General features: G+C 37.6%; 1 protein-coding gene across 8 annotated transcripts in view; it reads left to right on the top strand.

The window, feature by feature from the left end:
- Window positions 1–1,855: 1,855 nt before the first annotated feature.
- Window positions 1,856–12,060, top strand: part of LOC149786973 (uncharacterized) — a 51,701-nt gene continuing 41,496 nt past the window's right edge. For 7 of the 8 annotated variants that reach the window (XR_016425057.1, XR_016425054.1, XR_016425052.1 and 4 more), the window contains exons 1-2: window positions 1,856–1,967; window positions 4,032–4,298. The gene's annotated coding sequence lies outside the window, so the exon portion shown is untranslated. Of the gene's footprint in view, window positions 1,985–4,031; window positions 4,299–12,060 lie in introns of all 8 variants that reach the window. The other variant, XR_016425053.1, reaches the window with a different exon arrangement.

The following is a 12,060-nucleotide window of genomic DNA, read 5'->3' as shown; positions in this document are numbered from 1 at the left end:
ACAAACATAAGTAATATAATACTTAATAATATAGATAAACTAATAATTAAATATATATGGGACTTTAAACTACATTATGTTATAAAAGAAACCCTATATAAATCAAAACAACTGGGGGTGGGGATAGGGGTACCGAGTCCCATAATTTTAAAAATTACGAATATTTTAAATAGGTTTAAACGACTGAATGACGACCCTAAATTACCGTGGGAAGGGATATATATATTGGTTTGGTTTCTTTTTACGTAACAGGGTGGGGATTTATAAAAATAATAAACTCATGAAACTATTAGAAACACCAAAGAAATTTAAAGGCATTAAGGACTTACTTTTGAAATATAGGGATAAAAAAGAATTTTGGGACCTGGACGAAAAACTTTCATATAAATGGATTCGGAACGACATAACCAAATATATACAATGTAAGGTAGAAAAAGAAAATTTATATGTCGATTGGAAACGAGCATGGGGGCACTGGTCCCAATTAGGTTCTCTTAAAATACAAAGCCTCGTCTTCTAATACATGCATGATGCGTGGTTGACAGGAGAGGCTGCAGCGAGACGGCAAATGGTCAGAGTACCGCCAAAATGTCCGCTGTGCAAAATAGCCCCATATACAAAAAGACATGTTATTTTAAATTGTTGGGAAACTTTTAATATTAGAAAAACCTTAATAGATGAAATAAATTTAACTGATAATTATAAACCACAATGCCTCTTATATTTAGATGGAAAATTTAATAAACAAATGTTATATAAAATATCAGCTTACATAGTTAATACAATTAAAATATGTGGAACCATTAATTATGATAAATAGTAGACCTCAAGAGGGAGGTACGGATAATGATGTCATGGGGCTATGTCACATGGCGCTACGCGAAGTGAACAGGCCCATGGAAGAGTCTGGAAAAACCTCTTGATTGAGTAAAAATGTTTTAAATATAAATTAAATGTCTATCCTACTATACTAACATACTTTTTAATTTATTTTTAAAAAAATCTTTACATTTTGAATTTTAAATATTTCAAATTTTCGTAAAAAAAAAAAATTTTCATCTCCAACTTACACTATCTGGATTTTTGAACCATTATAATTTAAAGATAGACCTGCTCCATGGGGGAGACACACAAAAAATAAAAAAAGTGTGAACCCCTCCTGGAGCTCAGTCTCATCTAATAAAAAGAAAGGTGATTTAATACATTACATAAGAATCACTAAGATTCAAAACATTAAGGGGAATATCACCAATCTTCCAAATTCAAAATTAATAAAAATTTCCGTTGTATTATAAACACGGAATATAATAGGAAAACTGAAACACGACAAGAATTTGATGTAATTGCTATCCCAACAAAAACACATTATAGCATACATAACATATAGCACAAACATATAACAAACACGGGATCTAGGAGACCCTAGCAAGGTCACCAGAATAATAGGGGAAGTAACCCGAGAGGATAATTGAAATCACTCTCGGAGATACACCTCTATAGATACACTAGGGATGAGAAAAATACCCAAAATCCTAATTCACGTTACAAAAAAAAAAAAAAAACGATGAAATAATACAACACAACGAATCGAGGGGGAAACAAAAACACATAAAACATTTTATTAAAATTAGGAGTGGGGGGGGTCATCTGTCTGGTGTCCCCCCCCAAAAAAAAAAATCAGAAGCGCTAAGAAAAAATTAACTGTAATTAACATGTTAAGAAATGTTAAATATTTTCCCGGAAAATGTCACATAGTCTTGAGCGCATGTAACGATCGAAACGACTTGACAGAAAATACTATGGATATTCCGATTGCATATTTGCTGAGTTAAGCCATAGGGGCTCGTTACAAAGAAAATCGCATTCACTCCGAAGTAGACCGGTAGTAGATGTTTGGAATCGTCGCTTCTGCATGGAGTACATGAAGCAACGGATACACTTTTTGTAAAATTGGCCCTTCAAAATCAGTAAGGTTGCTTAAATGGTAATGAATCAAAGGTGTGGAGTATCTTCCTTACAGTGATGTAGTTATGAGTGACTGAATGAGTAAATAGTATCGGAAAATTAGATCGGAGTCATTTACTTTTTTTTCCTATTTATAACACTATTCATGTAATGATGTCACTTGGTCGTACTTGATTCGACAGACCTGTCCATCCTGGAGATTAAATTCGTTCCGGAACGATCAATCGTTATCATACCACCTCCGTATGAAAATCACATAAATCATATTTTATTTTGCTTTATATTATTATTCAAACAAAAATAAATAATAATTTGTGTGTGGAAACCTATATATACAGAGAGAACATGTAAATGCATGTGTATTTCGGTTTTTTAGTGTATTTCGGTGTTTCTAGTTTCTAGTAACCGGTTATATTGTTAGTATCACGTTAGTTTACCCCAGAATCAAGTGCCTGTGATTGAGTACATGAATGCTCATTGCAGAATTTAAAATTAAATCCAACCACTGAATGATCCAGTTCTGTAATTAAGATGCCTCGCCCAATATTTTTGTTTTGCAGGGCATTACATATTGCTGACTAAAAAACGGCCTTATGTAGCGTGTTCCCAAATCGACTGATGGGATGTAAATTTTAATACATGAATAGTTGAAGAATTACAAATAAGTATGACTGACAAGGTTTTGTGTCTCTTTATTCCTGGCATTATAATGTACATATATCCACTTCATGAATGCCCAACATGCTTCTGAGACCTCTCTCTCTCTCTCTCTTTCACACACACACAGACACAACTAACTAGAAACTATAAAGTGGGACCCTTTAACATCTTGTATGAACCCTATAAAATTCAAATGTGGGGGTCATTGGGACTCCATAAAATAAAAATTTAACGGAATCATGATTTATTCAGTTTAAAAATAATAAAGTTTTCTTAAAAATAGCCCAATAAAAAATTTGGAGCTACACTAGCTCATGGTAAAGTGCTGAGCTAATAGTCTAAGGGTCATAAGTTTGATACCTGTTAAGGCAAGTCGGGGGAAAGCTTGTGGATAGCACTTTGTTTTCATTTCCTTGGTATGGTACAGTATGCTGTTATGTTGATATTTGTGAATTAAATGGGCTAAGTCGTTAAGTGTCGATCTTGTTCAGCATGACAAGGAATCTATTTCAAGAGCATCCCCTCCATCCAATGATGGGACCAGAAATAATGCTGGCTGTGTAAGAGTGTGTGTTTATATACATGCACAAACAGGTAAAGAACTGTGTGATGGAACCGCTCAGCAGGTGAAACCACCACAACTTCCTGCATTTTCAATGTTTCCAGTGCATGAGAGAAAGAGCTGCTTCATACATGTACATGCATATGGAGGGTTGATTGACATAGGAATTATTTGTTATCTGTTAAGAGTACTAATTCAAGAAATGGAGAAAAGTGGGATCCTATGGCCCTTACCAAATTGAAATGTAGGGTCATTTAGTACACTTTGCAAATAGTCGTGTCTCTTGCTTGTTTACTCAAGATCTTGTCAGACATTATCACAGGATTTCACATCATGGAAATTTATTTTTATTTATTCAAGGAACAGTCAGTTTTTCAGCATCATGTGATTATTATCAACTGCTATAGTTCCCCATGTAACCATTTTGTCAAAAAAAGTTGTTTTGTTGTTGTTGTTGACATTATGTGTACAGTGTTAATGGTCATGAATTTTATATAAAAACTGCAGGGAATCGGGATTACTTTGATCCTGATAGAAAGTAATGATACTGCATACTGCATTGTGCACAGGTAGATATTACGAATTTCAATGAGCTCTTCTTTCAGTTTAAATTGGTTGTATACAGCCTAATCCTATATAAATAAACACGTTTAAATTCTTTGCATTATGTTGTTTTTATTCCGTTTTACTTGCAAAAGGCTAGGTCAATGAAAATCCCCATGATTCCAAACCGAAATCTTGTGATCAGATTTAGTAAATTTCCTGATTTGACATATCTGGACTGTTACATGTATGAATTTTGTATAATATCTTTATTTACAATTTTATTCTCACTTCACATCAGATATACTCATCCTATCAGAAGTCCTAGAAATGGATACAAGATCCCTTCATAAGTAAAAAGATGATCTCAGAGATGGAAAGGAAAAGGTTTACAGCATCAGGGTCATGGGGGTAGGACAATATGGGGTTGGAAAAACAATGCTGACCATGTGCCTTTTGGGAAAAGAAGTAAAGATATCTGACAGCAATAGCACTGAAGGGATAGATGTTCATACAGAGTGCTGCAAAGTTACCATGGCAACTGGAGAGAGGATATCACAAGAGAAAAGTAGGTATATTTTCTCAGAAACAAATATGCATGGACATGAACCAAGTCAGAATTTTACATACCCTTCATCTAAGAATACATATTCATTTTCTCCCTATGTGCACCATTCTTCATATAGTTAGTGGAAAGGCATATTATATATATGTTAGGTATGAACCATTTAATCATTTTGGGGCAGGCAGATTTATTTGAAAAAAGTTTCTGTCCCCTAAATAGATCAAAAAAGACATACCCTTGCATATGTTTCCAGATACAAAAAGGAACCAATTTTATATATCTGTTAGGGATGAACCATTTAATTATTTTGGGGCAAGCAGATTTATTTGAAAAAAAGTTTCTGTCCCCTAAATAGCTCAAAAAAAGACATACCCTTGCATATGTTTCATTATACAAAAAGGAACTAATTCTGGTCTTCACACTAAATGCCAAAATAATAATTGTGGTATAAAATAAATATACTGGTTGCAAAGCTGGAAAGAAAATCATCCCCCACCTCCATTTAAATTGTCAGTCCCTTATAAAATTAAGTGTATATCTCAGTTCCTGCTGATACAGAATTAATGTTTGAAGAGTCAGATGAGGACTGTATGGTAAAGCAATTGTTTGACCCCTGGCCAGTCATCTATCAACAGCTGCTATTTCCAATTTCATTTTAAAAGCAATCTCAGGCCAAACATGCTGACATGAAGGCCTTTCAAGTTTGTCCCAATACCTGTAATGCTGATAGCCATCAGTATAAATACTTTGCATGCAGATCTCATAAATATTAACCATGGGACAATTATGAAAAATGCCAAGGATTTTGGTAGGTTGAAAGATAGCAAGATGCCAGCAAGATCGTTAGAGTTTGGAAATGCAATTTGTGAAACTGTTGTCATTGTTGGTCAACATATTATAGTCTGTATATGGCAGCCATTACAACTGTTGTCATTGTTGGTCAGCATATTATAATTTATACATGGCAGCCATTACAACTGTTGTCATTGTTGGTCAGCATATTATAATTTATACATGGCAGCCATTACAACTGTTGTTGTTGTTGGTCAGCATATTATAGTCTATACATGGCAGCCATTACAACTGTTGTCATTGTTGGTCAGCATATTATAGTCTTATACATAGCAGCCATTACAACTGTTTTCCTTGTTGGTCAGCATATTATAGTCTTATACATGGCAGCCATTACAGCTGTTGTCGAGGTTGGTCAGCATATTATAGTCTATACATGGCAGCCATTACAACTGTTGTCATTGTTGGTCAGCATATTATAGTCTATACATGGCAGCCATTACAACTGTTGTCATTGTTGGTCAGCATATTATAGTCTATACATGGCAGCCATTACAACTGTTGTCATTGTTGGTCAGCATATTATAGTCTATACATGGCAGCCATTACAACTGTTGTCATTGTTGGTCAGCATATTATAGTCTATACATGGCAGCCATTACAACTGTTGTCGATGTTGGTCAGCATATTATAGTCTTATACATAGCAGCCATTACAACTGTTTTCCTTGTTGGTCAACATATTATAGTCTTATACATGGCAGCCATTACAACTGTTGTTGTTGTTGGTCAGCATATTATAGTCTATACATGGTAGCCATTACAACTGTTGTCATTGTTGGTCAGCATATTATAGTCTATACATGGCAGCCATTACAACTGTTGTCCTTGTTGGTCAGCATATTATAGTCTATACATGGCAGCCATTACAACTGTTGTCGATGTTGGTCAGCATAGTATAGTCTTATACATAGCAGCCATTACAACTGTTTTCCTTGTTGGTCAACATATTATAGTCTTATACATGGCAGCCATTACAACTGTTGTTGTTGTTGGTCAGCATATTATAGTCTATACATGGTAGCCATTACAACTGTTGTCATTGTTGGTCAGCATATTATAGTCTATACATGGCAGCCATTACAACTGTTGTCATTGTTGGTCAGCATATTATAATTTATACATGGCAGCCATTGCAACTGTTGTCATTGTTGGTCAACATATTATAGTCTATACATGGCAGCCATTACAACTGTTGTCATTGTTGGTCAGCATGAGCAGCAGAGAGACTGAGCCCACCAACTATTTCGTCCAACAGGACCATCTATCGAAAACTTTTCTGATAGAAGGTCTTATTTCACAAAAATAACCCTTCTAGCCAGAAACTATGATGACTAAATCCACTTTTCTGGATAGAAGGGTTATTTTGACAGCGATAACTCACTATAAAAAATGTTTCTTCATGTGGTGACGTCGACGAAACACTTTGTGGTCCAGTCTCTCTGCTGCTATCATGTAAAATATTTTAGGATTTCTGTTGTGAATTAAAAATTTAAGTTAACTATAATGGCCAACATTGGAGAATCACATTCTGCTAGACTAGCTCGAGAGCGACTAGAAGGAATAAAAAAATTTCTTCCTGTGCGAGATTCTGTTAGAGAAAAATTACAAGCACGGCAGCAAGCACAAGTTGAATTTGCAACAGGTGTAGAAGAATTATTTAAACCCGTTACAACAGCTACTGAAAAGGCTGTGGTGGTCACAGAGCGAGCTTTACTAGGAGAACCTAAGGATGATATCAAAGAGGAGGAGGAACGAAGAAAGGGTATTCTTCCAGTGTTACAAAAATCCACTAAACGAGCCAAACAAACAAAAAAGATTTTACGAGATCTTCCAGCTGGTATAGCTGCAGCTCAGCCTCCATCCGTCGGCGAGGAAATACTTAAAGGTATTGGGCAAATTCGTGCTGAACTCGCGTCCAAACCAATAAAGGAAAATATTGGACTGATTGCAAAATTTAGAGAAGGGTTTGTCAAAGATATTAAAAATACTCCTGGAGAAGAATTGCCCAGAAAAATATTAATTGGTATGTTTAATAAATCTAGTATCTTAAACCCCGGTTTTGAAAACGTGAATGATGATAATTTTATTAAATGGATATATCGTATATATAAAAACAAAAAACAAGCCAGAGCCGATGATTTAGAATACAGAGGTCTCCTTGAAGGAGTAAAAAGAGTTTATAACGAACATGTAAAACAACTAGAATCCTCCCAGCAGAAACCTTCTTCATCTTTACAACAACAACGGCAGAGGATAGCAGATACTGACCTGGTCCCGTTAAGTGAATATGAGGTTGCATCTGAACAAAAGTCCACGTCGTCAAAAATCCGAGCCAACTAGGTCGCCGATAATTGGTTTAACAACATCTCCTGAAAGTTTACCGCAAGATGTTTTAGCCCCAAGAATTGTAGAACAACAATCAAAAACCGGATCTGGTCTAGCTGTTTGTCCTGATAATGTTCTCAATGATGTATCACGGCTAGAAGTTCTCATTGGAGGAAAACGTGCTGGAAATAACTCTCCGGAAATAATTAATGAAGCGGCTGATATCTGTCAGCGACTATTTCGCGGCGGCATCATGGATACTCACATCTATCGAGAACTTATTGATGAACTCGTGGACAGCGATTGAAAGTCGATTAGAGAAATAACTAATTAAATAAAATGATCATACATGACTCTCATCATATGACCCGACGAGAGAGAGTGGTAAATTCGCGATATCCTGTTTACAGTGCATATTATGGAGATGGACTTGGAGATGTTGTTCAAGGATTGTTTACAAGAATAGCTCCAAAGGCGGGACCAATTGCAAAACAATTATCGTCAAAAGCTATTGATGTTATTAGAGATAAAGCTTCTGGTTTAATCGGTGATGCTGCCGGCAAAGTGTTCACGGCGATCAAGGACAGACTAGCACGATTAATACGCAGAAAGCCTCCGCCGGTAAAATTACCAAGCACTGCGATATGCCTGCAAATGTTAGCAAAATAATAAATGAAACTGCAAATCAAAAACTAGCATCACTGATACCTTCCAAAGAAATAGAAAAAAATATAGCTTCAAGTTTAGTAGCGGGAAGTGGTCATCGTTTTAGATAAAAATGTATTACAATAAGATGTTTCAACGCATATCCAACGTAGCACTTGATATGGTTAAACCAGTCAGAAAGGATGAATCCTTGCGCGATTATCAATTTTATTCTTATGATGCAAAAACACCTAACATGAAGGGGAGAATTGAGTTTCAAATTCATGACACAAGTAGATATTTTCTGCCCTGTGAGGCTTTTATTGAAGTCACAGGTAGAATCTTAAAAGAGGATGGTACTGGATACGGAATAGGCGATCGTGATGGTTTTGTTAATAATGGTGTGATGGCGTTATTTAGCAAAGCCACATACTCGATTGATGGAAAAGATATTGAGTCATGTTTGGACAATGTTGATGTTGCCACGACAATACTTGGTCTTGCAAGATATTCTGATGATTACACAAGATCAGCTGGTCCAACAATGATGTTTGTAAAGGACACATCTGATCATCCCGAAAATAGAAATGTAACGATGAACGCGGCCGGGAATGCAGTTGCAGCCATGAACGAAAATTTCAACTTGGGTTTTGCCGCGCGTCGAGCAATGCTGAACGGCGACGAAGAGTTTTCCTGTGCTATTCCACTATCTCATATTTTTGGATTTTGCAGAAGTGTCCGAAAGGTTATATTTGGTGCCAAACACACAGTAACGCTTGTCAGAAAAAACTCTGATAATGATGCAATATGGCGAGATGATGGAGTTGATTCTGGTCAAGTAGAGTTAAGAAAACTATCTCTGTGGATGCCAGCAATGACTCCATCAATCGCTGAAGAACAAAAATTACTTTCTTTTATGGATCAAGGTGGAAAATCGTTGTTATCATGGTTAGCAATGACAACAGATAGTCATTCTATCAACGCTCCTGGACCGTTTACGTGGCAATTGGGATCACAACAGGGAATATCAGCAGCGCGACATATATTTATCGCGTTTCAGGTAAATTCTAGAATAAATAACCAGAGAGCAAGTCTAATGATATTTGACACACTTGGAGTTACTGAAGTTTCATTAAGAATAAACGGACATCAAGAACCCGCTGAGGATATCGAACTAAATTTTGAACAAAATGATGTTGCACGGGCATATTATCAATTGATGTCTTATGATGGGCGTGATCAAAACGTTGACACTGGGCTGCAGATCTCCCAGCGTGATTTTACAACGTTGTATCCGATCTATTACTTTTCGTTGGAACATTTGGATTTATTCAGAAAATCTGTCGTTGATATAGTTATTCGGGCTCGCCTGGCTCGAGTACCAGCTGCAGTAGTTGGTCCACCAGCAGTTCCTGGAGGTGTTAGAGCAATCGCGGTCATACTTTCCGATAAAGCAGTGTTACTTGAAGGTGCTGGCGGTCGAATGAGAGTCATTGATGCACCAGTGGAAAACTTGTAACATTGTTTTAACAATGCAATTAGATCAACATCGTATTAAATAAAATGTCATACAGTCATGTTAATGTCACACTGACTCCTGGTCAGGTGAAGAAATTACAATCGAAGAACGCGAGCACATGTGGGACATCAATAACACTAAAACACGATCAGCTAGCGGGCAGTCCAAACAAACTGTCATTGACTAAAACCCAACAAAAACATTTCAATAAAGTGAAACAAGCAACGACTGGAGTTCGACTTGATCTCTCTCCGGCCGCGGTCAAAGATATGGTCAAAAAAACCGGTGGAATACTTCCATTTCTTCCAATAATTGCCGCAGCACTAGCACCAGCAGCAGCCGCAGCAGCAAAGGCAGCCGCGTTAGGAGCTGTTGGAACCGCAGCTGGAATGGCACTAAAGAAAGCCACCGGGAAAGGATACAAAAAAAAGGGATCCGGTCTAAGACTACCGGGAACTCCGGCGTCATGGTACCCAAAAAGGTTTTAAGTGTTTTCAACGCTAGTGTTTTCACACCGATGTTGAAGCTTCCAGCTTCTAATTTTGATTTACTTGATGCTGTTAAACAATTACGTACAAAGAATTTCAGAGGTGTATTTATGCGAGATCAATTACCAGCACGACCGAATAATCTAGAAACAGGAATTATTAATCTCGACAACAAGGAAGGTCCTGGAACTCACTGGGTTGCTTACGCGATCGATCCACGTGGAATTATCTATTTTGACTCGTACGGGCTAGCACCGCCAGTTGAGTTTTTCAGGTACGTCCAAAGATTTTCCAACATTCCAGTTTGGCAGTCAACGTTACCAACACAAACACTGATTGATCCTCCGATATGCGGTCGTGAAGTATTAAATGTTCTTGATGCGATCTCGAAATCAGCGAGTCCTCCTCACAAAGTCGTGCATGAATACACCACAAATTTAAACAACCCCATAACTAATAATGGTTGATATTTACGGAAGATCAAGAAGAACAAAGGAAGAAAAAAAAAAGATATTGATTTATCAGCGTATGCGACCAAAGATGAAATTGATAATCTTTTAACGTTAACCGGGATAGACCCAGATGAGGTTGTTATTTTTCAGGACAGGCACGGCAAACTAAAAACCAGTAACATTAAGTGGAATGACATAATTCGCAGGGTTATTGGAGCTACCACGGACAACATCGTTGTATTCACTGACGGCGGCAGAATCAGAGATTCGTTGATATCAATCGCGGCGCTTCGAGATGATGCACAGAAGGCTGCAGAAAGACGTCTAGCAAAGACCGGTGATACAATGACAGGTGAACTCAGCATGAACGGTAACAAAATAACTGTGTTAGCGGATCCGGAAGGCCCCGAAGATGCCAACAACAAAAAATACGTAGACACCATTGACGGTAAACTAGCCACGTTGCGGGCAGAGTATGATGTTCACGTGGGCTCGTTTACAAGACTTCGAAGAAACTTCGCAAAAGCTGATGAGTCCATTGATAAGTTCTTTGGGGCTCCTCCAGTCATCGACGTAAAACTTTCTGAAATCAAGACCGACATTGACACGATCAAACAAACACAGCAAAACATCGTATCGGGAATTCCTGAGATCGTTAACAAAACCAGTCTGATTAAAGCCCCCACTGGAGTTACTCCCGGGCATATCACCAACATCGTATTCACGGTATCATCGGGATTCGCAACATGGTCCCGACAAAATAATACTATCAAATACACAGCAACAGCCACTGGTGTGTACAGGTTGTCTGTGTTTTCCGCCGCTAAATTTGAAATCTTCACAACATATCCCTGGAGACATTCCACCGACAGGTTTTCCGGGGTTGTAACTGTAATATTAAACAGCGGAACCGAAGAAATATTTATACTTGAAGCCGCAGACAAGAAATTAACCGCAACATCCTATTGGTGGTGTTTGGAATTCGTCGCAGAAACACCTCAATTGGTTACGTTGTGATTTAGTCACAACGTAAATAATAATAAAAATGAAATCAGCATCAACGACAACATTAGACGCTCAGCAATACCGGTATGATCAGGTACGCGAATGGCAGTCAACGTTGAAAAGCGCCATTGACAGATGCGCAACAAAAATAAAAAAATACAAACGGCGTGTGACCGCGCTAGACACAATAGTGTATTCGGTATCCGCGGTAGTTGCATCCACGGGTGTGCTATTGTCAGCACTGACACCAGTAACTGCTGCAATCGCGATCACAATCACAATTTTAGCATCAACGACGATCGCAGGAGTTGCTAATATAATTGCAAAAAAAATATCCTCGTGCGCGATAACAAAATTACACGAATATGACCGGGTAAACAACGCGGCCATCAGCGCCTACTCGAAATTGTCCTCGTTGATATCATCCAGCCTTGACGATACAACAATATCAGATTCTGAATTCACGTTGATGTCTGG

The sequence above is a fragment of the Sinohyriopsis cumingii genome, chromosome 12, assembly GCF_028554795.1.
Source record: "Sinohyriopsis cumingii isolate HCF-2022 chromosome 12, ASM2855479v2, whole genome shotgun sequence".
NCBI lineage: Eukaryota > Metazoa > Mollusca > Bivalvia > Unionida > Unionidae > Sinohyriopsis > Sinohyriopsis cumingii.
Note: the sequence above shows the minus strand (reverse complement) of the source record. Positions and strands in the feature narration are given on the sequence as shown.